At 44.0% G+C, this 24,586-nt stretch overlaps 3 non-coding genes across 3 annotated transcripts; 1 reads left to right on the top strand and 2 right to left on the bottom strand.

The window, feature by feature from the left end:
* The first annotated feature begins 10,568 nt into the window (after positions 1-10,568).
* Positions 10,569-10,640, top strand: trnam-cau (transfer RNA methionine (anticodon CAU)). The gene has a single exon. It is a non-coding gene; the product is annotated as a tRNA-Met (tRNA).
* Positions 10,641-13,848: 3,208 nt separating this feature from the next.
* Positions 13,849-13,921, bottom strand: trnaa-agc (transfer RNA alanine (anticodon AGC)). The gene has a single exon. It is a non-coding gene; the product is annotated as a tRNA-Ala (tRNA).
* An 854-nt stretch (positions 13,922-14,775) lies between these two features.
* trnam-cau (transfer RNA methionine (anticodon CAU)) lies at positions 14,776-14,847 on the bottom strand. The gene has a single exon. It is a non-coding gene; the product is annotated as a tRNA-Met (tRNA).
* Positions 14,848-24,586: the final 9,739 nt, after the last annotated feature.

Below are 24,586 nucleotides of genomic sequence, written 5' to 3'. Positions count from 1 at the left end.
CGCTCACAGAGTTGGACACAGCAAGAGGAGAGAGACAATCACAGCGTTTCCCATGGGAAACCGTTGGATCCACTCAGGACGTCCTGCTCCAGAGAAGTCGAGGCACCCGTGGCCACTGGGTCAGGGAGCTCTTTGAGCAAAGTAGTTTGACACACAAGAAGGTCGTCTAGAGAGAATTGAGGAAAAGAAATCCGTCTCCCCTTCTCCATAACCGACGTGCACAGGAGAGGATGGACATCTGATGAGCCGAGAGCAACACTATTTGCTGGATTCTCAGAGCTGCGAGGCCATCCAGGTGCAGCGCGTCCAGCCAGGAGACAAACAGGGACTGCTGCTTGAGGACATTATTCAGGAGGCTCTCGATGGTGTGGAGTTGGGATCTCAGACTGGACAGCTCTGGATGCTAAGTTGTCCAACCAGTCGTCACATCACCTCCTGAACTCTAGTCTCCTCTTGACCAGGTTCTGGATGGTGATTCAGCAGGAGACGGGAACGTAATCAATGTTGAATGAATTTAAAAGGTGCCTTCAACCTGCAGGATGAACTCCTTCACTATGTGGGTGGTTAAAAGTCACTGGTTTCATTCCAGCTTTGACCTGAGCACGTGTTCATTCACATTTCCAGTAGCGGGGTGATACTTTCTCACACTTGTGGACAAACGTTAGCATTCTTCAAACAGGAGCTCCTCTGGTCAACAACAGAAGAAGCTCAAGTCTTCTGGAGAATGAGAGCATCGATCCCTCTACCTCTGGCATGCTGAGCGAGCGCTCTACCATTTGAGCTAATTCCCCTGCTAATGGCCACAGCAGATAATGCAGCTTGACCTTCATGCATGGTTCTGTGATTCACAAGTTGAAGCTTCTCTGGTTGACCAACATGTGGAATCTTTTTTCAAACCTCCAGTGGAGGTTTAAGTGATGAAAAATATGTGTTAGCCACTGGGAGTGTGTGTGTGTGTGTGTGTGTGTGTGTGTGTGTGTGTGTGTGTGTGTGTGTGTGTGTGTGTGTGTATGTGTGTGTGTTTGTTTGTTTGTGTGTTTATGTGCAGATTTTCCCCTGGAGCAACTGATTTTATTTGAAGCAAGAGCCTCCAGATCAAAGTCAGAATTTATGAAGATGTCATCAGGGCTTTGATTGTGTATTTATTTGTACCTAGAATTCTGTCTTTGATCTCAGGAGGACATGAAAGAAAGACAATAAAAAAGTATATAAGAGCACATTCAGCTTCATTAGAAAACACTTGAACTGTTTGACAGTAGAATTTGTTTGAAACAGTTTACAACACTTAGAATTAAAGTGAAGATAGAAAAAAATCTTCCACACTTAAATTCTGTCTCTAACTGAAAACTGGGGATAAACATTTTTATAATTAGTCTGTTTATATGTGTTGGCCCTGCCATTGACTGGTGACCTATTCATGTTAAATCCCGCCCCTCGTCCAAAAGCTGCTGGGATAGGCTCCACCCCCCTTGTCGCATTGCAGATGATCAATATAGAAATGGAAATGTATCTGTGAGGTTAAATTGAACACCTCTATCAGTAAACTTCTGCTTCAGTCAAAAGGACACTGTTATTAACACTCAGAATGGTTTGTGGTTCTGCAGGAGGACCAGTTTCTTTTCCACCCTGTTTTAACAGATAAACGTCTCTAAACAATCAGGTTTATTTTGGTCTTTTCATTAAGCAGAGGATGGCTTCGATCCATCGACCTCTGGGTTATGGGCCCAGCACGCTTCCGCTGCGCCACTCTGCTCTACCGTTTATTGAACAGGCTTTGCTTTAGGAGTGCAGGATTGTGACAAGAACAGGAATTTGAGTTTTGAATGTTTCACCATTTGTCTCTGAAGCAGGAGGTCTTGTAGAAACAGGGACTGACCTGACACCAGCTCCCTCATGGAACAATGGTTCATTCATTCATCGCTGCCAGTCAGCCTCAAAACACACAAAACATCAATTAAATCCAGTCTCTTGGAGACTAAAATGAAACTCCGTCACACACGGTGGCTCCGCTGTGGCTCACACAGGTGAGTGAGGCTGAGCGCTCCAGTCTGCTCTATGGAGTCATCAGACATCTGCACCACTCAGAGATTTGGTTGGTCTCTTTGAAAAAATGCCAACAAACTAAAATCCTGTTGAATCCAGGAAGTTCTTGTTTCACTCTCATCCACGTCCCATGAAAAAGAGAACCCACTCATTCATTCAGCTTCTGTGAGCTGCAGCGTCCTACCCAGCTCACTTTGAGTCCATTTTTTAAAACTTGTGTGATAAACACAAACAAACCAGAACATAAAAAAACGTGTAAATATCTTTCAGCATCTGATCATACAATATCACTGTCTCGTTTGTTTGCATGTTCTATTAATCAGATTGAATCATCAATGGATGTTATAGGAGGTGTGTCTGTTTCTGGTGAAGCCTGTTTGGTCTGGGGGGGTTAAGATGGTGGGGCTGTTTCAGCTCTGGTGGTGAAGGCTTTCGCCATGACAATCAGACTCTCATCTGTCCTTCATATTCCCTCAAATGTGCAGTGTGGACCTCACGCACTGAATTTAGTCTGAAAACTCTTCATGAACAGCAGGAGACTCAGAGTCTCTGTGGTGCAATCGGTCAGTGCTCAGCTGTTAACCCAGAGGCTGGTGGTTGGAGCCCACCCAGGGACCAGGACCAGGCTTTACTGGTGCTGAGGACTCTTGATCAGCTGGTGAGTTGCTCCTTGATCTCAACATTGGTTTGTTTCATCCTGAGTAGTTTGATTCTAGCAGAGTCGTTGTTTCAGTCTGAATGTGGACGGACAGATAGACCCTCCACAGCAGAGGCACCTGACAGAGCTCTTGATGAGGCCCTTTCGTCATTCAATGAAGTCATCGTGTGGAGGAGGCTGGGGGGGGGGGGGGGCACTGGTTTGGATGCTACAGCTAAGGTTTGCGAGGTGGTGGAGAAATGTTAGAGAGCTCTACCAGCTGGAGCCTCTAGGGTCACGGGAGGCTTCCCTCCTGGAGGTGGCAATGATGAGTTTTAAAATCCGCTCCTCTTTCATGCTGACTTGTTTGATTGTGTTTCCTCTTTCATTCATGTGTGATTTTAATCGCAGCTCTCTAAACCTGAATGGAGCCAGAGCCGATTTTAAAAGAGCTGCTCTTCTTAAAGTCATGGAGATCAAGAGGATCCCCGCCATGTTTGTCCAGGAGACCCACAGCACAAAAGTCAGTGAATGGGAAGGCAGGAAGGCTTTTAATGGGGGTCATTTTAAGTCCCAAGTCCAGCTGTAGCAGAGGGTGGACTTTGATTCTCCAGGAGGTTTTTATACCGGTTTCTTTGGATTTGGAGGAAATCATTCCAGGTGTTGAAAGAAAGAGAGAGCAGCTTTGGAAAATGTTCAACTTGTGTTTTTAAATGTCTTTGCACCAACAAATGTTTGGACAGGACGGCTTTTTAAACAGTTTAGACGACACCGTTCAACATTTAATCTGATGGGTTCATGTTTTTAGGAGGGGATGTGAGCTGCACAGAGAAGCTCTTTGAGACAGGAAGCATTCAGAGCTCCATCCTGCTTCTTCCAGCAGGATCCACGGATCCCACAAACACAGCAGCTGTCTGGTGTGGAGGGTTTTTAACCACCTGGACTCACTCAACAGGTGACTTGTTACCAAAAGTGTGGGCACCAAGTTACACACATATCCGAGCGAGAGAGAAAGAGAGAGCTTGACATTTAATAATCCAGTCTTCTTAATGACACCCAGATACATCGAGCATCAGCGTTAGTTCTGTCAGGCTATGGTAGTCAAGCGCTATTGGCTTCCTGTCCGTCAATCAACTGATCAATCAGCCGATCTACAGCTGCTCCGCATCAGCTGATCAAATCCCTCGCTTCTGATTGGCCCCTCTCAACTTAAATATCATCTGGCCTCAGCTACCGCTCTGCTAGCTACTGGATTATGCTGCTCTGCCTGCTGTTATCTGCTCCTGCTCGCGCTCGCAACTTGCTACCCTCCACCTCCCGAGCTCCACCTTGTCGTGTATACATGGCATGGTTCGTTCCATGTCATGTCGCTTGCTCTTTTCACAGGGGTATAATTGCTCTTCCAGTCTTAAACTGGGAGAACCTTCCCTCATGCTGATGGTCCCCTTTTTCATGGTGCTAATGAAAAATTATCAGGGGACTCCCCTGAACAGAGCCATACTGCCAATTGTACTATAATAAACAAATCAAGCTCATTATCATCTGTTTTTCTTGACATGAATGGACCTGACAGAATTAAGACTGTCAACAGTTTTTATGCCCTCCCCATTAACAAGGACGTCAGGTTGCTGATCTACATCACACCTCTTGATGGAGAAATACATGGCTACTGTCTTGCTCACATTAAGAGTAAGACAGTTGTATGTCAGCCAATCTGACACTCTGTTTAAGGCTGAGGTAAGTTTTCATGCAGCTTGTTCTCTAGTTTTGGCATGGACATAAATAACTATCGTCTGCATACATTTGCGTGTGAACATCTGGGCAAATCAAGGGTACATCATTAATATAGACTAAATAAAATTGGTCCCTGGGGCACTCCAGTGGTGCTATTAGACAGGGTGGAGCATGTGTCAATAATTCCTGTACACTGCTCTCTTGAAACTAAATAGGATTCCATCTATGACAAAGCATTCGCAGACAAATCAAGCTGTGAGGGTTTGGACAACAAAACATTATGATTTACTGTGTCAAACGCCTTCCTAAAATCCAGGAAGACAGCACCAACTACACCACCTCCGTCAAGCTTAGATTTAATTTGCTCTATAAAGTAACAAAGGCCGTTTCCGTTGAATGATTTGCCCGAAATCCAAACTGCATAGGGTGCAGTAGGGAGTGGCCCTCCAAGTAGGCTATCAGCTGGTCACATACAACCCTTTCAGTTATTTTAGAGATGGTAGGGAGGGTGCTGATAAGCCTATGAACTGAGACATTGGCTGCATCCCCAGATTTAAAGATGGGGGTTATTACTGCTGTCTTCCAGGCAGTAGGAAAGTAAGTTTGTGCAATGGATAAATTGACCAAGTGAGTAATAGGAGAACAAAGAATATTTGCAAACTTTTTAACAAATGCACAGTCACAGTCAAAAATGTAATTTGCCTTGGAATTTCTGAGCTTCTTCAGGATTTTAGCTACAGACACTTCTGACACTTCTGAGATGTTAAAGGATGGAATATCGTCTTTCACAAATGTAATGATTTTCTCTCTTGCGCCAAAACCTAATGCTAGATCATGAACTGAATCAATAAAGTAACTCTTGGAAATTTGGACTTTGTCCTGGATGAGGCTTCCCCTGCGCTTGCAATTCATACCCAGTATATTTTTTTATTGCTGTCTTTCTTAAGAGCTCTATTCATATTTTGCCATGTTTTCCTGGAGTTCCCTGGGTTAGGGTTAGGTCATTTATAATGTTAATAAAAAAATTTGCTTTGGCCTTTCTCAATTTATTCACTACTTTGTTATGTAGCTGCTGAAAGGTTCTCCTATCACTTGCTAACCCAGATTTAAGTACAATTTTCAATGCGTGATCCCTTTGACGCATTAAGTCCCAAACTTGATCACAAAGCCAAGGTAGATTTTTTTGTTTTTCTTGAGAATGTAACATTTTTGCTAAAATCGCCTTAATCCTGTTAATAATAGTCATTCGGTTCTCAGAGGCATTTTCAAGCTCCCTAGTAGACAAGATCTCATTCCAATTCTGTTGCTTAAACTGACATTCAAATTCACTAATAAGTCTCTTTGGTACAATACTTGAGGTTCTTCTATTTTCCTGTCGGTACATAAACCTTTGTTTTGTTAATTTCCTTGATATCAATGTTAAATTATGATCTGATAATCCAGTTAAGAAATTAAATGTTTTTGTTATTCTCTCTGGCTTATTACTAAATATGAAATCAATTTGTGTTTGAGATGATGGTGTGATTCTGGTGGGGCCTTGGATTAGTTGAGTGAGGTTAAAGTGCTTTGTTAGAAGCAGCCCATAGGTCACCGCGACAACTGAAGATAGACCCAGGGTTTCGGTGGATATCTCCTGCAAGTAGCAGCGTCATAACGAGGTATCCGAGAGATCTTCTCAGTTGTTCTGATGGTCCTTCTCTCTCCCTGGATGGAATCTGCCTCGTCGGGGAAGCCGCTTTGCCATGGTTCAACATCATGGAGTATGAGATGTATTGACTCCGTGGATCAAAGGTAGCAAGTTCATTTTGTTTTTGCTGGTGTAGATTCGTTGTTATCCAACAACAATGCACAGACAAAACCAGAACTGTAACGATGTAACTTGCAATTATGGCCGACTGTATCAAATCAGTGATAAATCTGCGCTGTTTAATCTTAATGTTAAAACAAAAACCAGGTCGATTATTGATTAATTTTGAAGTGGCGTTTCCGGCACCGGTCGCACCTGCCTTGCAATGGGAGCGTTCTGCCATCTTTCTCTCGTGTGTCGTCATCTTCCAGGACCTTAACTTCTTTCTCAAGCTGTTCAAATCGTCCATGCCACCCGTGTGTTTCGTGTACTGCTGGATGAAAATTTTGATTTGTGTTTTTTCGACCTCCCACCACCAAGCTCAGTTTTCAAAATCATTTTTTTCTCAGCCTCCACTGCCCCCAGAAATCAGAGAAGAACTGTTCAAAATTTTGGTTATGAATCAGCCTCACATTAAAATGCCAGTATGGACAGTGTCAAGAAGTCACCTGCAAGGAAGTATCTACCACAAGCAAATGATGGTCTGAGGAACCTACAGGTGACATTGTGGCCCTAAGAAGCCTGTTGTTGTATGCTTGGTCCCTGTGTGGGCAGGATGAACATTTGTGACCAGTGTCACCCCATTCAAAGCATTTCATGTTGCCAGAACTAGCATACACAGTGTAGAACCTGTTTTCAAACTTTACTTTAAAGGACACCTCCAGAGTTTGCAAGGGATCATTTAAATACATGAACCCCTGCCTCCTCAGAGACTGAACGTGCTGCAGTCTGGCATCTCATACTCCATGATGTTGAACCATGGCAAACGTGCTGCAGTCTGGCGTCTTTACAGCCCAGACGAACTGTTCTGAAACCACTTGCAACCACGTCAGTTCTTTTTCAATCATCTGGTTTGGGATGAAAGGAGGAAGATAGATAGATAGATAGATAGATAGATAGATAGATAGATAGATAGATAGATAGATGCTTTATTAATCGCCAAGGGGAAATTCCATTCCACACTCAAATGCCTGATACAGCTAACACACACAGTCACAACTATTACAGGTTAATTGTAATAATGGTACACTTCAGAATTAACAGCAGCACATATACATTTGTTGTGAATGTACGCTAAACTTGAACAGTCCGTTGACCCAGTAGAGGCAAGTGAGAGTGAGGCCTGCAGCCAGACTACAAGGTCGGCGCTGCCACCCAGAGGGAGGTGGAGAGGGCAGAGGCAGGGGTCAGGAACACACGGGGGAGGATAGTACGTGCCATTTGCGTCACAAAGAATGACAGTCAGACAGAAAAGAAGAGGAGGAGTGCGACTGCTCTCGCCGAGTCCCAAGGAGAACACCTGACATGGTGATACGGGTCGATGGCACATACAGCCGTGAAACGGTATCAAGCACCAGGACTTTGTCAACCGACAGGTGAACCAAACACTCCTCCCGCACAAAAGCCCCCACGGCTTTACTCATCCGAGAGCCACGTGATGTTAATGTGTCCCATCTGATCACCTGAACCTGTCCCCCAGTGTCCCGAGCATCAGCCACAACTCTGACCCCGTGTCTGATCGACATGGGAGGCGAGCCCTCCTCAGGGAGGGACACCATGGTTCCCAGCACAAACGCCACTAATTAAGTCATTTCAACAAGAACCACAAATCATTGAATTAAACACCTCTTACCTGTCACCAAGAAAAACATGCAGAAACTGGAAACAAGGTGTCACAAAGTTTCCCCCCTCATTCAGCTGCACTAAACACTCCACAGCCACTCACACACTCAGACTCCCAGCATGCAATGCAGGAGAGGAGAGAGAGAGAGAAGCCTCGATGCCTCCCCTCCCATCACAAAGGATCAAACTGATCTCAAAATTCTTTGATCAGAATTCTTTTTACTCCTTGAAATATCTATCATTACATTGTCACAGATGCTCCATTATTATTGCAGTACCATAAACAATATTACAAATATATTTCCATGGATGGGAACCGATTTAATATTTTGCAGGATATTACACTGTATTCCCCTTTTTAGAAGAGAGACTTTAATCTCTGGCTTTGATGTCTAATTTCTCACTCTGATGTCATTGGTGGTGACTGAATTCTACCACCTGACAGACTGTGAAGGCTCGTATTTGTGATGTCATCCATAAATACATGAAGGTCTTGTTTCAATGTCAGGGATTCAATCAGAGCAGCACGGTGGTGCAGTGGTCAGGACTTTCGCCTCACAGTAAAAAGGTTCCTGGTTTGAGCCCCGGCTGGAGCACGGGGTCTTTCTGGGTGAGTCTCCATGTTCTCCCTGTTCCTGCTTGGGTTCTCTCTGTTACTCCAGCTTCCTCCCAAAGTCCAAAGACATCAAGAGGGGACCAGGTTAATCTAGACTCTAAACTGACTGTAGGCGTGGCTGGGAGAGCCAATGGTTGTCTGTCTCTATGTGTTGGCCCTGCCATGGACTGGTGACCCATCCAGGGGGAAGGCTGTTGGGATAGGCTCCACCCCGCCCTCCCTCCCCCCGTGATTCTTAACAGAGTAAGTGGTAGAAAATGGATGGATGGATTGATGGGAGATCTGTCACTATTGGTTACCCCGGGGTCATGACTGGACGGAAGACTGTAGGTTCAACTCCTGGCTAGTTCAGTTCAAACTTCTTACTCAAACGTTTTCACACCTTAAGTGTGAACCTTTGACAAAACTCAACTGAATCCTACAAGGTTGCCTCCCTTTGCTACTGTAAAAATTAATACATGTATGGATCCTGCTGCCTCTCACATGTTAAGCTGGCGCTTGACTGATGGCACAAAATCAAAAATTTCCCGTGTGTCATCAACATCTCCTGAAAATTAAATGATGGGATCTGTTACGTTTTTGAATCAGAATCAGGAGAAATGTGCCCTGATAAAAAAGTCATAATTCTTAATTTTGATTTTGATTTCTTCACTCCTACACAAGAGAGTTAAAGTGTTGGCTGGCTTGGAGCAGCTTCTGCTTCAGAATGGGACGAGCCTCAGGACTTTCCAGTGAACTGAGAGCTCAGCGCTCGAAAACAGTGGAGATGGTTGTGGACTTAAGAAAGAACTCAGCCCTGCCCCCATCACCCTCTGTCACTCCACCATTGACACTGTGGAGTCTCTCCGCTTCCTGGGAACCATCATCTCCCAGGACCTCAAGTGGGAGCCAAACATCAGCTCCCTCATCAAGAAACCATAGCAGAGGATGTGCTTCCTGCAGCAGCTGAAGAAATTCTGTCTGCCAAAGACAATGATGGTGCACTTCTACACAGCCATCACTGAGTCCATCCTCACTTCCTCCGTCACCATCTGGTGAAGGACAGGGAAGGACTGAGGAAAAACTCCATAGAAAACCTTTTTAACAGGGCAAAAATCTGAGAAACCTCAGGGTGAGCAACAGAGGAGGGATCCCTCACCCAGGACAGACAGACGTGCAGTAGATGTTGTTACGGACAAGAAAACAGTTTACAATGCAGAATGTGAGAAACATGGAAATGTTAATAACAGCTGAAGAAGGAAGCATCTGGAAGGGGAGGCAGGGAGAGCAAGCCAGCTTGATGGGGGACTGGATGGCAGACTGGTTCATGGAAGGGGAGCGCAGGCCGGTGTAACAGTAGTATCTAAGAGCAATCTTTTATTGTTAATGATTTTATTTCATCACATTTTATTTTCCTTGTTGAAACTTGGTCAGATTCTGAAGTTCCTCTCATTCAGGCGTCCTCATGGTCATAGTTTTTGGAATAATCTTAGGCTCTCTTGTTGGGGGCGGGGGGGGGGGGCTTCTTCACTTGGATAAATGCTGAGTGGAAATGGAAATCCTCAACAGTGTGATCTCGTTATCACAAAGGTTTTAAAAAATGGACTCAAAGTGAGCTGGGTAGGACGCTGTCACAGAAGCTGAATGAATGAGTAGGTTCTCTGTTTCATGGGACGTGGATGAGAGTGAAACAAGAACTTCCTGGATCCAACAGGATTTTAGTTTGTTGGCATTTTTTCAAAGAGACCAACAAAATCTCTGAGTGGTGCAGATGTCTGATGACTCCACAGAGCAGACTGGAGCGCTCAGCCTCACTCACCTGTGTGAGCCACAGCGGAGCCACCGTGTGTGATGGAGTTTCATTTTAAGCTCCAAGAGACTGGATTTAATCGGTGTTTTGTGTGTTTTGAGGCCGACTGGCAGCGATGAATGAATGAACCATTGTTCCATGAGGGAGCTGGTGTCAGGTCAGTCCCTGTTTCTACAAGACCTCCTGCTTCAGAGACAAATGGTGAAACATTCAAGACTCAAATTCCTGTTCTTGTCACAATCCTGCACTCCTAAAGCGAAGCCTGTTCAATAAATGGTAGAGCAGAGTGGCGCAGCGGAAGCGTGCTGGGCCCATAACCCAGAGGTCGATGGATCGAAACCATCCTCTGCTAAATGAGAAGAACAAAATAAACCTGTTTGTTTAGAGATGTTTATGTGTTAAAACAGGGTGGAAAAGAAACTGGTCTTCCTGCAGAAACACAAACCATTCTGAGTGTTAATAACAGTCTTCTTTTGACTGAAGCAGAAGTTTACTGCTAGAGGTGTTCAATTTAACTCACAGATAAATTTCCATTTCTATACTGATGATCTGCAAAGGTTCTTGGGGGGTGGAGCCTATCCCAGCAGTTTTGGGGCGAAGGGTGGGGTTTATCCTGGAGAGGTCGCCAGTCCGTGGCAGGGCCAACACATATAAACTGACTGTTTATAAAAATGTTCATCCCCAGTTTTCAGTTAGAGACAGAATTTAAGTGTGAAAGAGTTTTTGTATCTTCAATTTAATTCTAAGTGTTCTGAACAAATTCTACTATTAAACAGTCAAAATGTTTTCTAATGAAGCTGAATGTGCTCTTATATACTTTTTATTGTTTCTTTCATGTCCTCCTGATATCAAAGACAGAATTGTAGGTACAAATAAATACACCATCAAACCCTGATGACATCATCGTTAATTCTGACTTGGATCTGGAGGCTCTTGCTTTAATCTTGACTTTGATGTCTGTGTAGGTTCTCATTCATCCAGGTCATCGTAGATCGAAGCGAAGTAAAATCTGGTTAACTGGACGTAAGTTTATCTTGAAGACGTTTCACCTCTCATCCGAGAGGCTTCTTCAGTTCCTGTGAAGAGTGTGGAAACTCCAGCTTATAAACCTATGTAGGAGTGGTCAGTGCTATTGTGGTGGAAACGACCCTCCCGAGACTCACCTGGCCTCCCCAAACGACAGTCGTTGTGCGGTGTCAGGGAGTTTCAGGGGTGGTCGTTCGGGAGTTTCACCGACCACTCAGATGCTAATGGGCTGTGCTGGCATCAGCCGTTCCACATGGGTCTTTCAGCTGAGCTCTTTGGGGAAGCTTTGAAAGGACTTGGTTGTAAATAGGTGAAAGGAAATGTCGCAGTCCACCTCCTCTGTTCAAAGATGGTTTCTCTATCCTGACGTGGATGGCTTCTTTAACTCCTCTTTCAAACCATCTGTCCTCTCTGTCGAGGATTTGGACATGGTCGTCCTGGAAGGAGTGGCTTTCCTCCTTGAGGTGGAGGAAAACCGCTGAGTCCTGTCCTCCAGAGTTGGCTCTTCTATGTTGGGCCATGCGCTTGTTGAGGGGCTGTTTGGTTTCCCCTATGTAGAGATCCGTGCAGGCCTCACTGCATCTGACAGCGTATACCAGATTGCTTTTCTGGCTGTGAGGGGTGGGATCTTTGGGGTGAACCAGTCTTTGTCTCAGAGTGTTGTCTGGTTTAAAAGACACAGGGATGCGGTGCTTATTATAGATTCTCCTTAATTTCTCAGAAACCCCTGCCACATAGGGGATCACTATGTTTTTTCTCCTGCCTTCTTCATCTTCCCTCCTCCTGGAGCTCTCCTCCTTTCTGGACCTGGAAGAGGATTTTACAAAGGTCCAGTCTGGGAAGCCACAAGTTTTAAGTGCTCTTTTCAGATGCTGCTGTACTTTGATCTGACTCATGTTTCCTGACAGGTTGCTGTTTCCACTACAGAGCCAACAGTAGTTGATCCTATCAGACCAGTATGAAGAACTCAGCTTTTCACTTCATCAATGGAATCACTAATGTGAATATGTTTTGCTTCATGATGTTGAGGGAGGGTTTGTTCAGATGATTCTAGGAGAATCAATGATGACATCAATATTTAACATGAACATCAATCAAGAACGACTTGTTTGAACTGAACATACTGGATACTGTGGTGCCTGATGAGGACACAACTGTGGTACAAAGTTGCAAACGAGGGTCTTTGGAGTAAGATTTAGAAAAGATGGTTTCCAAATCAAATCACTTGTTACAAGGGAAAGTCTGCACATCAACACACACACACACACACACACACACACACACACACACACACACACACACACACACACACACACTCCCAGTGACTAACTAACATTCTAATTCTCTTATAATGTTATTCTTTGAACTAACATTCAAGACTCAAATTCCTGTTCTTGTCACAATCCTGCATTCCTAAAGCAAAGCCTGTTCAACAAATGGTAGAGCAGAGTGGCGCAGCGGAAGCGTGCTGGGCCCATAATCCAGAGGTCGATGGATCGAAACCATCCTCTGCTAAATGAAAAGACCAAAATAAACCTGATTATTTAGAGATGTTTATCTTTTAAAACGGGGTGGAAAAGAAACTGGTCTTCCTGCAGAACCACAAACCATTCTGAGTGTTAATAACAGTCTTCTTTTGACTGAAGCAGAAGTTTACTGATAGAGGCGTTCAATTTATCCTAACAGATAAATTTCCATTTCTATATTGATGATCTGCTATGGTACAAGGGGGGTGGAGCCTATCCCACCAGCTTTCGGGCAAGGGGCGGGGTTTATCCTGCAGAGGTCGCCAGTCCCTGACAGGGCCAACACATATAAACAAACTGATTTAAAAATGTTCATCCCCAGTTTTCAGATCGATTTAAGTGTGGAAGAATTTTTGTATCTTCAATTTAATTCTAAGTGTTCTGAACAACTTCTACTATTAAACAGTCAAAATGTTTTCTCATGAAGCTGAATGTGCTCTTATATACATTTTATTTTGTTTCTTTCATGTCCTCCTGAGTTCAAAGACAGAATTCTAGGTACAAATAAATACACTATAAAAGCCCTGATGACATCATCATAAATTCTGACTTTGATCTGGAAGCTCTTGCTTCAAAAAAAATCAGTTGTTCCAGGGGAAAGTCTGCACATAAACACACACACACACACACACACACACACACACACACACACACACACACACACACACTGGCTAACACATATTTGTCATCACTTAAACCTCCACTGGAGGATTGAAAAAGATTCCATATGTTGGTCAACCAGAGAAGCTTCAACTGGTGAATCACACAACCATGCATGAAGGTCATAATCAATGTTGAATTAATTTAAAAGCTGCCCTCAACCTGCAGGATGAACTCCTTCACTATGTGGGTGGTTCAAAGTCACTGGTTTCATTCCAGCTTTGACCTGAGCACGTGTTCATTCACATTTCCAGTAGCAGGGTGATACTTTCTCACACTTGTGGACAAACGTCGGCATTCTTCAAACAGCAGCTCCTCTGAACAACAAATGAAGAAGCACAAGTATTCTGGAGAATGAGGGCATCGATCCCTCTACCTCTCGCATGCTAAGCGAGCGCTCTACCATTTGAGCTAATTCCCCTGCTAATGGCCACACCAGATAATGCAGCTTGACCTTCATGCATGGTTGTGTGATTCACCAGTTGAAGCTTCTCTGGTTGACCAACATGTGGAATCTTTTTGAATCGTCCATTGGAGGTTTAAGTGATGACAAATATGTGTTATTCACTGGGAGCGTGTGTGTGTGTGTATGTGTGTGTGTGTGTGTGTGTGTGTGTGTGTGTTTTTGTGTGTTTATGTGCAGACTTTCCCCTGAACAACTGATTTTATTTGAAGCAAGAGCGTCCAGATCAAAGTCAGAATTTATGATGATGTCATCAGGGCTTTGATGGTGTATTTATTTGTACCTAGAATTCTGTCTTTAATCTCAGGAGGACATGAAAGAAACACAATAAAAAAGTACATAAGAGAACATTCAGCTTCATGAGAAAACACTTGAACTGTTTCACAGTAGAATTGTTTTGAAACAGTTTACAACACTTAGAATTAAATTGAAGATACAAAAAAATCGTCCACACTTAAATCCTGTCTCTAACTGAAAACTGGGAATGAACATTTTTTTAATCATTCTGTTTATATGTGTTGGCCCCGCCATGGACTGGCGACTTATCCGGGATAAAACCCGCCCCTCGCCCGAAAGCTGCTGGGATAGGCTCCACCCCCCTCGTACCATAGCAGATCATCAGTATAAAAATGGAAATTTATCAGTGAGGTTAAATTGAACACCTCTATCAGTAAACTTCTGCTTCAGTCAAAAGTGGACTGTTATTAACACTCAGAATGGTTTGTGGTTCTGCAGGAAGACCAGTTTCTTTTCCACCCTGTTTTAACAGATAAACATCTCTAAACAATCACGTTTATTTTGGTCTTTTCATTTAACAGAGGATGGTTTCGATCCATCGACCTCTGGGTTATGGGCCCAGCACGCTTCCGCTGCGCCACTCTGCTCTACCATTTATTGAACAGGCTTTGCTTTAGGAGTGCAGGATTGTGACAAGAACAGGAATTTGAGTGTTGAATGTTTCACCATTTGTCTCTGAAGCAGGAGGTCTTGTAGAAACAGGGAGTGACCTGACACCAGCTCCCTCATGGAACAATGGTTCATTCATTCATCGCTGCCAGTTGGCCTCAAAACACACAAAACACCAATTAAATCCAGTCTCTTGGAGCCTAAAATGAAACTCCATCACACAGGGTGGCTCTGCTGTGGCTCACACAGGTGGGTGAGGCTGAGCGCTCCAGTCTACTCTGTGGAGTCATCAGACATCTGCACCACTAAGAGATTTGGTTGATCTCTTTGAAAAAATGCCAACAAACTAAAATCTTGTTGAATACAGAAAGTTCTTGTTTCAGTCTCATCCACCTCACATGAAAAAGAGAACCTACTCATTCATTCAGCTTCTGTGACAGCGTCCTACCCAGCTCACTTTGAGTCCATTTTTTAAAACTTTTGTGATAACGAGATCACACTGTTGAGGATTTCCATTTCCACTCAGAATTTTTCCAAGTGAAGCAGACCCCCCCCCCCCCGCCCAAAACCGGAGAGCCTAAGATTATTCCAAAAACTATGACCATGAGGACACCTGAATGAGAGGAACTTCAGACTCTGACCAAGTTTCAAAAAGGAAAATAAAATGTGCTAAAATAAAATCATTAACAATAAAAGATGGCTCTTAGATTCCACAGACAACCCTTTGAAAGTGAGTGACTAAACTGACTAGCAGGAAGTATTTTAATAGTAATCAAGTCAGACAGAACCCACCTGTGCAAACACATACTAACAGGTTTTTTTGACAGTCTTGCTGTGTAATGTACTGGAGTACTTGACACCTGTATGGTGGCAGGTAAATTACTGAGGGAGGAAAGATGCTCTTCATGATGAGTGGGAGTGGCTACTGGCTCAGGGTCATGCTGACATGAGCATCAATCAGAATGAAAAGCAATGAACTTCATGAAGTTTTGTCAAACTCCTTTCATGTTGGGGTGTGGGCCATCAGATCTGTGAAGGACAGGATCGGTCCAAAAACAGTCAAAGTTGCTGATAAAACCAGAACCAGTTGCAGTCCAGAAGTCTTTCAGCCATTCATGCAGACCGTAAAGACGACTGAAATACTCCCTGCATTTGGAAGGAGCAGGGATGGGGCCAGAAGAAACACAGAATTGAAATTACAAGATACTGGAGTTGGACATGAAGTGTGATTGACTGCCTCTTCATGACGTCATTGGTGCACACCTGTATAATCAGAATGTGAGCTGAGGGGTGGAGATCGATGAGTACTGGGGACAGTTTGATAACGTCCACAACTTTGGCAGCAGGAAGACAGTTGGTGATAGCACCTGGGAGTTCAACAGACCTGATGATTGAATCACCAATGACAAGGATTTCAGCCACCATCGTAAACAGAGAGTTCAGATGAGAGAGAAAACCTGCTGTCAGCCTCACCAGCGAGGGCAGTGGCAGAGGCAGCACAGTTTAATGAAGCAGTATCAACCGGCAAGTCTCAGCTGGAGGTGATGTCACCACTGGCTTTAGTCATAACCAGTGCTCCAGCGAGCAGCAGGGACTTTGGTGAAGGACCAGTAGAAGCGCTCTCAGAGTTGGAGACAGCAAGAGGACAGAGACAACCACAGAGTTTCCCATGGGAAACCGTTGGATCCACTCAGGACGGGCTGCTCCAGAGAGGTCGAGGCACCCGTAGCCACTGGGTCAGGGAGCTCTTTGAGCAAAGTAGTTTGACACCTGAAGAAGGACATCTGGAGAGAATTGAGGAAAAGAAATCCGCCTCCCCTTCTCCACAACCGACATACACAGGAGAGGATGGATATCAGATGAGCCGAGAGCAACACTATTTGCTGGATTCTCAGTGCTGCGGGGCCATCCAGGTGCAGCGCGTCCAGCCAGGAGACAAACTGGGACTGCTGCTTGAGGACATCAACCAGGAGGCTCTCAAGGATGTGGAGTTGGGATCTCAGACTGGACAGCTCTGGATGCTAAGTTGTCCAACAAGCCGTCACATCACCTCCTGAACTCTAGTCTCCTCTTGACCAGGTTCTGGCTGGTGATTCAGCAGGAGAGGGGAACGTAATCAATGTTGAATGAATTTTAAAGCTGCCCTCAACCTGCAGGATGAACTCCTTCACTATGTGGGTGGTTCAAAGTCACTGGTTTCATTCCAGCTTTGACCTGAGCACGTGTTCATTCACATTTCCAGTAGCAGGGTGATACTTTCTCACACTTGTGGACAAACAACAGCATTCTTCACTCAGCAGCTCCTCTGATCAACAACAGAAGAAGCTCAAGTATTCTGGAGAATGAGGGCATCGATCCCTCTACCTCTCACATGCTAAGCGAGCGCTCTACCATTTGAGCTAATTCCTCTGCTGATGGTCACAGCAGATAATGCAGCTTGACCTTCATGCATGGTTGTGTAATTCACCAGTTGAAGCTTCTCTGGTTGACCAACATGTGGAATCTTTTTCAGTCCTCCAGTGGAGGTTTAAGTGATGACAAATATGTGTTAGCCATTGGGAGCGTATGTGTGTGTTTGTGTGTGTGTGTGTGTATGTGTGTGTGTGTGTGTGTGTGTGTGTGTGTGTGTGTTTTTGTGCGTGTATGTTTGTGTGTTTATGTGCAGATTTTTCCCCTGGAAAAACTGATTCTATTTGAAGCAAGAGCCTCCAGATCAAAGTCAGAATTTATGATGATGTCATAAGGGCTTTGATGGTGTATTTATTTGTACCTAGAATTCTCTCTTTGATCTCAGGAGGACATGAAAGAAACACAATAAAAAGTATATAAAAAAACACAATAAAAAGTATATAAAAAAGTATATAAGAGCACATTCAACTTCATGAGAAAACACTTGAACTGTTTTTAAAGTAGAATTTGTTTGAAACAGTTTACAACATTTAGAATTAATTTGAAGATACAAAACAATCTCCCAGGTACAAAGTGGGCCAAAAGTTGCACACTGATCCAAGAGAGAGAGAGAGCTTGACATTTAATAATCCTATATATTACCTACATTAATGAACAACAAACATCAATCAACATCTACAGCAAAAACACCAACAGGAGCAGACATTCTGTGATTCAGAGGTCGACCACAGTACATAAAACACTCCCCCCCCAAACAGTCACCAATCCTTCTACGTCAGACATCATCCTGTAAGATGTCAACTCAACTTTCAGCTGAGTGGCAACTAAACCTTTGAACATGAGTGTGGCCTCAGTCGACCCCAGACCTTTCATTTTGTGTAATCTACTCAGCCAGATGCTCATTTTAGCCTGACCGATGAGCAGGGGTGAAAGTAGGCCGCAACAGTCCGGAACAGTTCTGGAAAAAAAAGGAGGCAAAGGGAGCTGTCAAAATACCAGATTAAATAAAGAAATCAACATCTGAAGGAGGTTTCACTCTGAAAGCATTCAGTCTTGGACATCCGAGCCACAAAGCTGCAGAGACTCCTCACTATTGCAGAAGAAGCAGTGTCTGATGTGTGTTTGTAGCCACAGCTCCACAGAGAGGCTGGATCCAAGTCCACCTTGACAATCGGGCACAGACTTTCTCAACTACACCCTCCCAGTTTTTACTCACAAAGCTCTCACTGCCCAGGAAAACACTGAAGAATTTCATCCCCTCAGTGTTCCACTGAAGCCCAGCTGGGAATACTGGCTTCTCTTTATTGGTCCACTTACCTAACAGCAGACCTTCAGACTTGGACCAGTTAACTTTTGCAGAGGATGCTTGCTCGTGTAAAGCAAATTTAAAAAAAAGAATTATGACATCCTTTTGACCTGTTAGGAACACTGTAACGTCATCAGTGTAAGGAGACGTATCACTGTTGTCAGAGAAGGCCAGCCCTGAGAGACCCTGCCTTAGCTGGTTTAAGAGAGGCTCATGGCCAGAGAACACAAGATCCCGGATAAGGGACAACCTTGTCTGACGCCACTGGTCGACTGAGTCCTCCCCCCACCTTTAAAAGGACACTGGCCTCAGAATACAACAACTTAATCCATGAAATGAACTTTTTACCAAAGCCAAAACCTTCAAGTGTTTTAAAGTGGAAACCTACCATCGACTCTGTCGAAAGCCTTTCCTTGATCAATTGAAAAAAGACAGATATCTAAATCCTGTAACTTGGAAATGTCAGTAAAGTCCATGAACTCCTGAGGCTTGACCACAGCTGAGCTGTTGAACTGCTGCAGTCATTTCCTCAAAGGACATGGGTCCTCCAGCGAGCTGCCTGTGCTGCACTCAGCTATGGTCATCCTTCCAGGATCTCCTCCACACACTCCAGTTCACAGCTTCCAGCACTCAAGAGATCAGTGTACAAATCTATGGCCAGCTTCCTCATCTTTACTGGACCTGCTGTTGTGACTCCATTTGGAAGCTTGAGATGCATCATCACATTATTCTCTCTGACCTTTTTCTCAGGCTTAAAGAAGAAGGATGTTGGGGCATGTGTGTCTTTGATAGTGGAGACCTATTATTTTGTTACTTTCCCTGCTCTCCATGCGCTGCTCTGGCTGCAATTGACAGTGGTTTCCACTGGTTTGAAGAAAATACTGTTTCATGCTGTGAAATTAAGTTTTTTATTGACTGAGCATTACTTGTTAATCAACATGTAAGCATGGATATAAAACAGTAGTTCAGAATTATTATAAAGTACTGTAATATAGTGTTGTAATCCACTGTAAATTTACAGTAATTCATTACAAATACTGTTTAGTGCTGTTAAATTCAGTTATCTGACCGTTGTCTTGATGTCATTGTTAACTGGCCATTTTATCTGTTAATTTACATGAAAGAGATCAATATTTAACAATATTTTACAATTATCATGAAATACAGTAGAACACTGTTGTAAATCCACCGTAAATACACAGCAATTTGTTACAGTGAAGACCTGAAGGTGTGGTCCAGTTTTCTGTATGATGAAGTAAACAGAGATGGAACATTTGAGGTTCTGATGTTTGAGACCTTATGAACAAAAAGGAACGAAAAGATTGACATCTCTCAATAGAAGTTACTTCAGCAGTCACAGGAGGGCGGTGGATCAGGAAACTGATGGTCTTGAAAAGCAGCCTAGGGTTATGGGGGTTAGCAGCAGTAAGTTGAGAGAAGTACTTAGATCGTTCCTCTTCTGTTAAAATCCTTTAAAAGATCCTTCATCATAACGAGATCACACTGTAGAGGATTTCCATTTCCACTCAGCATTTATCCAAGTGAAGCAGCCCCCCCTCGAAACAGAGAGCCTAAGATTATTCCAAAAACTATGACCATGAGGACACCTGAATGAGAGGAACTTCAGACTCTGACCAAGTTTCAACAAGGAAAATACAATGTGCTAAAATAAAATCATTACCAATTAAAGATGGCTCTTAGATTCCACAGACAACCCTTTGAAAGTGAGTGACTAAACTGACTAGCAGGAAGTATTTTAATAGTAATCAAGTCAGACAGAACCCACCTGTGCAAACACATACAAAAAGGTTTTTTTGACAGTCTTGCTGTGTAATGTCCTGGAGTACTTGACACCTGTTTGGTGGCTGGTAAATTATTGAGGGAGGAAAGATGCTCTTCGTGATGAGTGGGAGTGGCTACTGGCTCAGGGTCATGCTGACATGAGCATCAATCAGAATGAAAAGCAATGAACTTCATGAAGTTTTGTCAAACACCTTTCATGTTGGGGTGTGGGCCATCAGATCTGTGAAGGACAGGATCGGTCCAAAACAGTCAAAGTTGCTGATGAAACCAGAACCAGTTGCAGTCCAGAAGCCTTTTTGCCATTCATGCAGACCGTAAAGACGGCTGAAATACTCCCTGCATTTGGAAGGATTAGGGTAGGCTCATGGCCAGTTTTCTGTGTTGCCTGCAAATTGCCGTGAATTGCTGGAGACCTGGACTTGCATGACACTTTACAGTGCCACGTACTGTTGAACCAGAAACAGAACACACAAGGGCAAAAAAAGAGAAAAGGAAACAAAAACAGCTCTGAGCCCTGGCCGGTCCTTTGAGCGTTTAGTCTGGAGCCCTTGATTATCTTAAAAGTCCACCTCTAATATAAAGACATAACGGAGCAGTTGTGAATGTTCCAGTGGGAGTTTCCAAGATGCCAGCATGTGAAAGAACTCAGGAGTCTTCAGGTGTTTCACACAGAGAGATTCATTTCATGATAAATGAGCATCGAGGAGACCCAGTAATCATCAACACAAGCGTCACATGAGCAGGTCACCACCCGCTGTCATTGATTGGTTGTTGCAGAAATCACACTCAATGCCATCAGGATGTTATGTTTTGTCCTGCCCTGCTGAGCACCACTACAGCCTGAACTTTGCCACTACCTTATCCCTCCCCTAACAACCTCATCCAGATCCATTACTTCAACGAAGCCTGACCCCCTGACCCTTATCAGTCACTTGTAGTGCCTCCCACTGGAGGGAATAGGAGCATCTGTGAGCTGTGACTGTTGTGATGCACATCCATGTAATGGAAGAGCTGTTTTAAAGAGGGAATCATTTGACCTGTGTGGGCAGGTACAGAGGGACGATTCCATCATGAACAATAATATTACCAAACAAATGGGTCTTTAGCTTCTTCTAAAGGTGTCCACAGTGTCCTCATGTCCAGTGGGAGAGCGTTCCAGAGTCTAGGAGCTGCAACCTGCAAGGTACAATCTCCCTCTGTGAGGTTGAATACCTGCGGTCAGTGAGGATAAGGGACCCCACAGGTATTGCTGAAGTGCTTTAAACTGCAAAGCACACAACTAATCAAGCTGAGATCAACTGTTGTTGTGATCAGGATCATCTAAAGTAACCAAATAAAACCAAACAAATATATAAAATAAAACATTATAAAAGTAAAACAAATAACGCAGAGGTTTTTTTACACCAGATGCCATACGGCTCAGTAAACCTCTGGTTTGACCCGTAGTAGGTCCAGTCTCCAGGGTGCCCCCATCATTCTGCTTTTCAGTTGCAGGACATGGGGCAGAATCCCATGACTCCATGGCAGAAGCACATATGGGAGCATCCGGTTGCTCTTCCCTGGCTGGACGTATGGGAGAGTCTGTTTGCTCTTCAGAAGTTTGCTGGACCTTCGCTTGAAGGTCCTGATTTTCCTGTTGCACACAGCTTTTTAAATCATTACGATTTCCCAGGATTTCCTTCTGAGCAATCTGAACTTCACCGTTCAGACTGTCAGTCTTTGTGGAGTCCTTGTCCTTCCTTGAGTCAAGGTGGGCCAATTCAGCAGTGAAGGTCTCTGTCTCCTGAGATGCAGTAGAGACTCGGCTCCTCAAATATCCTTTTTCTGCCTCTCTCTCCTCATTCCTGGATTTCAGCTGTTCAAGTTTCCTGTTCTTCTCAGTGAGTTTGTCTCTGATTTTGTTCATCTCTGCCTGGATGAATTTGAGCTCACACTTGAGGTCACACTTCTCCTTGCAAACTGTCTTCACCTCAAGCTGAAGATTGTGGACTTGTGAGTTCAGGTTTCTAATCTGAGTCTGGTTCTCCTCCCTCACAGACTCAAGGTTGCCCACCATGGCAGACAGGTTCTCTACCACCTGATATGAAATGATCTTCTCTTGTCCAAGACAAGAAACTTGTCCACACAAATTCTGATTTTCTGTCCATCTCTTGTCACACAGAGACTGGAGCTGCTCAAGTTCAGTATTCTTCTCATTCAGGTTGTCCTTGATACATCTCATCTCCACCTGTTCACTCTCCCTCAGAGACTGAACGAGGGTCAGCTCTTTTCTGAGCTCATTGTTCTCCTCCTGAGGGATCCTCCCTTCATGCAGAAGCCTGTGGACTGTTGTGTTCAGATCTTCTATCTGAGTCTGGTTCTTGTCTTGGACTGTTTGGAGGTTGGCCACCACAGCAGTGAGGTTCTGTATCTCCTGGACTGCACTTCTATTCTCACATTCAAGAGCAGAAACTTGTTCCCTCAAATCCTCATTTTCTGCCTGTGTGTCCTCACACAGGGACTGAAGCTGCTCAAGGGCAGCTTTCCTCTCAGTCAGTTCCTCCTGCTCCGTCAGCCTTAGAGATGGAGGAGCAGAATCCCATTCACCAGGATCGTTGAGTGCATAAATACAGCTGGTACCGAGATGCACCAGCTCTTTGAATGCTCCAACCAAACAACCCAGTGGAGTCGTAGCCTTCTGTCCAGTGCTGATTTGAAGATACTGAGCCATCATGAATCTCCTGTAGCTGTCAAGTGTTTTAAGACCAGAACTGCTCAATAAATATGGAGTCTGAATTCTTTTCTATAATGTGACGGTAATGACAGTCCTGCCAAGTGACATCACTGACATGACTGGAGTCATCCTGTCACATGACTGGATGACTCCTGTCATGTGACAGGAGGACAGTTTCGGGCAGGGGTCAGATACCCAACATGTTCAAAGGGCCAAAGTGGAGCAAAAAAGCAAAAACCAAATCTGTCTGGAGCCGCAAAAAGTTCAAAGCCCAATACGAGCCTTATAATGAAGGCAAAACAGGCTGTAAGTGTATGTCAGCTATATTAGCCGACTATTAAGGTTAGAAATAAATGATGAGCATTCATGATTAAATGTTAATTTTCCCTGCACCCTGAAGAGAATGACACACCACATGACTACTCTGCTGTACAATACTTGGTGCTTTAAGTTTCACTTTCATTGCAATATCGATGTAATGTGTTTTGTTGCATTGATGAAATCAAATACGGTAAAGAAGTCTGAATTTTCATGTTATTTTTTTATTTTGAGGATTTGAATAAACCAAAACAATTGAATTCAGACCTTCCCATGGAAATGAAATGCAGTTCTCATCTAACCTCAATAACAACACAATCCTCTTCTAAACTCAATAAGAATACAAGCTTCCTCTTTTTTCCCCTCATTATCTGGGCAACAAAGTGCAATAAAACGGCTGAAATTAAAATGCAACCTGCCATTATAAAAATTCAACAGCAGCCTTTTGAAAAGGTACCCTAAGCAGGCTACGTAAAACAAAAATAATCAAGTTTAATTTCGATTTCAGGGCATTTCTGTGCATTGTGCCTTGCTCAGTTCTGCAAATGCCAAGTTAAGTAGTAGTAAGAAAAACTGGTGCATGCATTTATCACTTCTCGGCTGGACTACTGCAACTCTCTCTTGTCAGGATGTCCTAAATACTCTCTAAAGAGTCTCCAGCTGGTCCAGAACGCTGCAGCGAGGGTTTTGACGGGAGTTAAGAAGAGAGAACACATCTCTCCCACTTTAGCTTCTCTCCACTGGCTTCCTGTAGGATCTAGAATCGACTTCAAAGTCCTTCTGCTAACTTATAAGGCTCTCAATGATAAAGCTCCATCCTATTTGAAAGAGCTCATTAGTCCCTACTGTCCGACCAGAGCACTCCGCTCCCAGAATGCAGGTCTTTTAGTGACTCCCAGTATCAATACAAACAGACTGGGAGGTAGAGCTTTTAGTTACCGGGCTCCTTTACTGTGGAACCAGCATCTCTCCATGGGTCAGAGAGGCAGACACTTTAACTACGTTTAAGTCCAGGCTTAAGACCTTCCTCTATGACAGAGCCTTCAGTTAGGACTGGTTCAGGTAGCTCTGAACCATTGATAGCTATGCTGCTATAGGCTTAGACTGCTGGGGGACACATCAGGTTACATTGAGCCCTTCCCTCCTCTCCTCTCCTCTCCCCTCCCCT

The sequence above is a fragment of the Aulostomus chinensis genome, chromosome 15, assembly GCF_037954235.1.
Source record: "Aulostomus chinensis isolate RoL2024-O1b breed Wild chromosome 15, RoL_Achi_v1.0, whole genome shotgun sequence".
Taxonomy (NCBI): Eukaryota; Metazoa; Chordata; class Actinopteri; order Syngnathiformes; family Aulostomidae; genus Aulostomus; species Aulostomus chinensis.
This window is presented reverse-complemented; position numbering and strand designations above follow the sequence as displayed.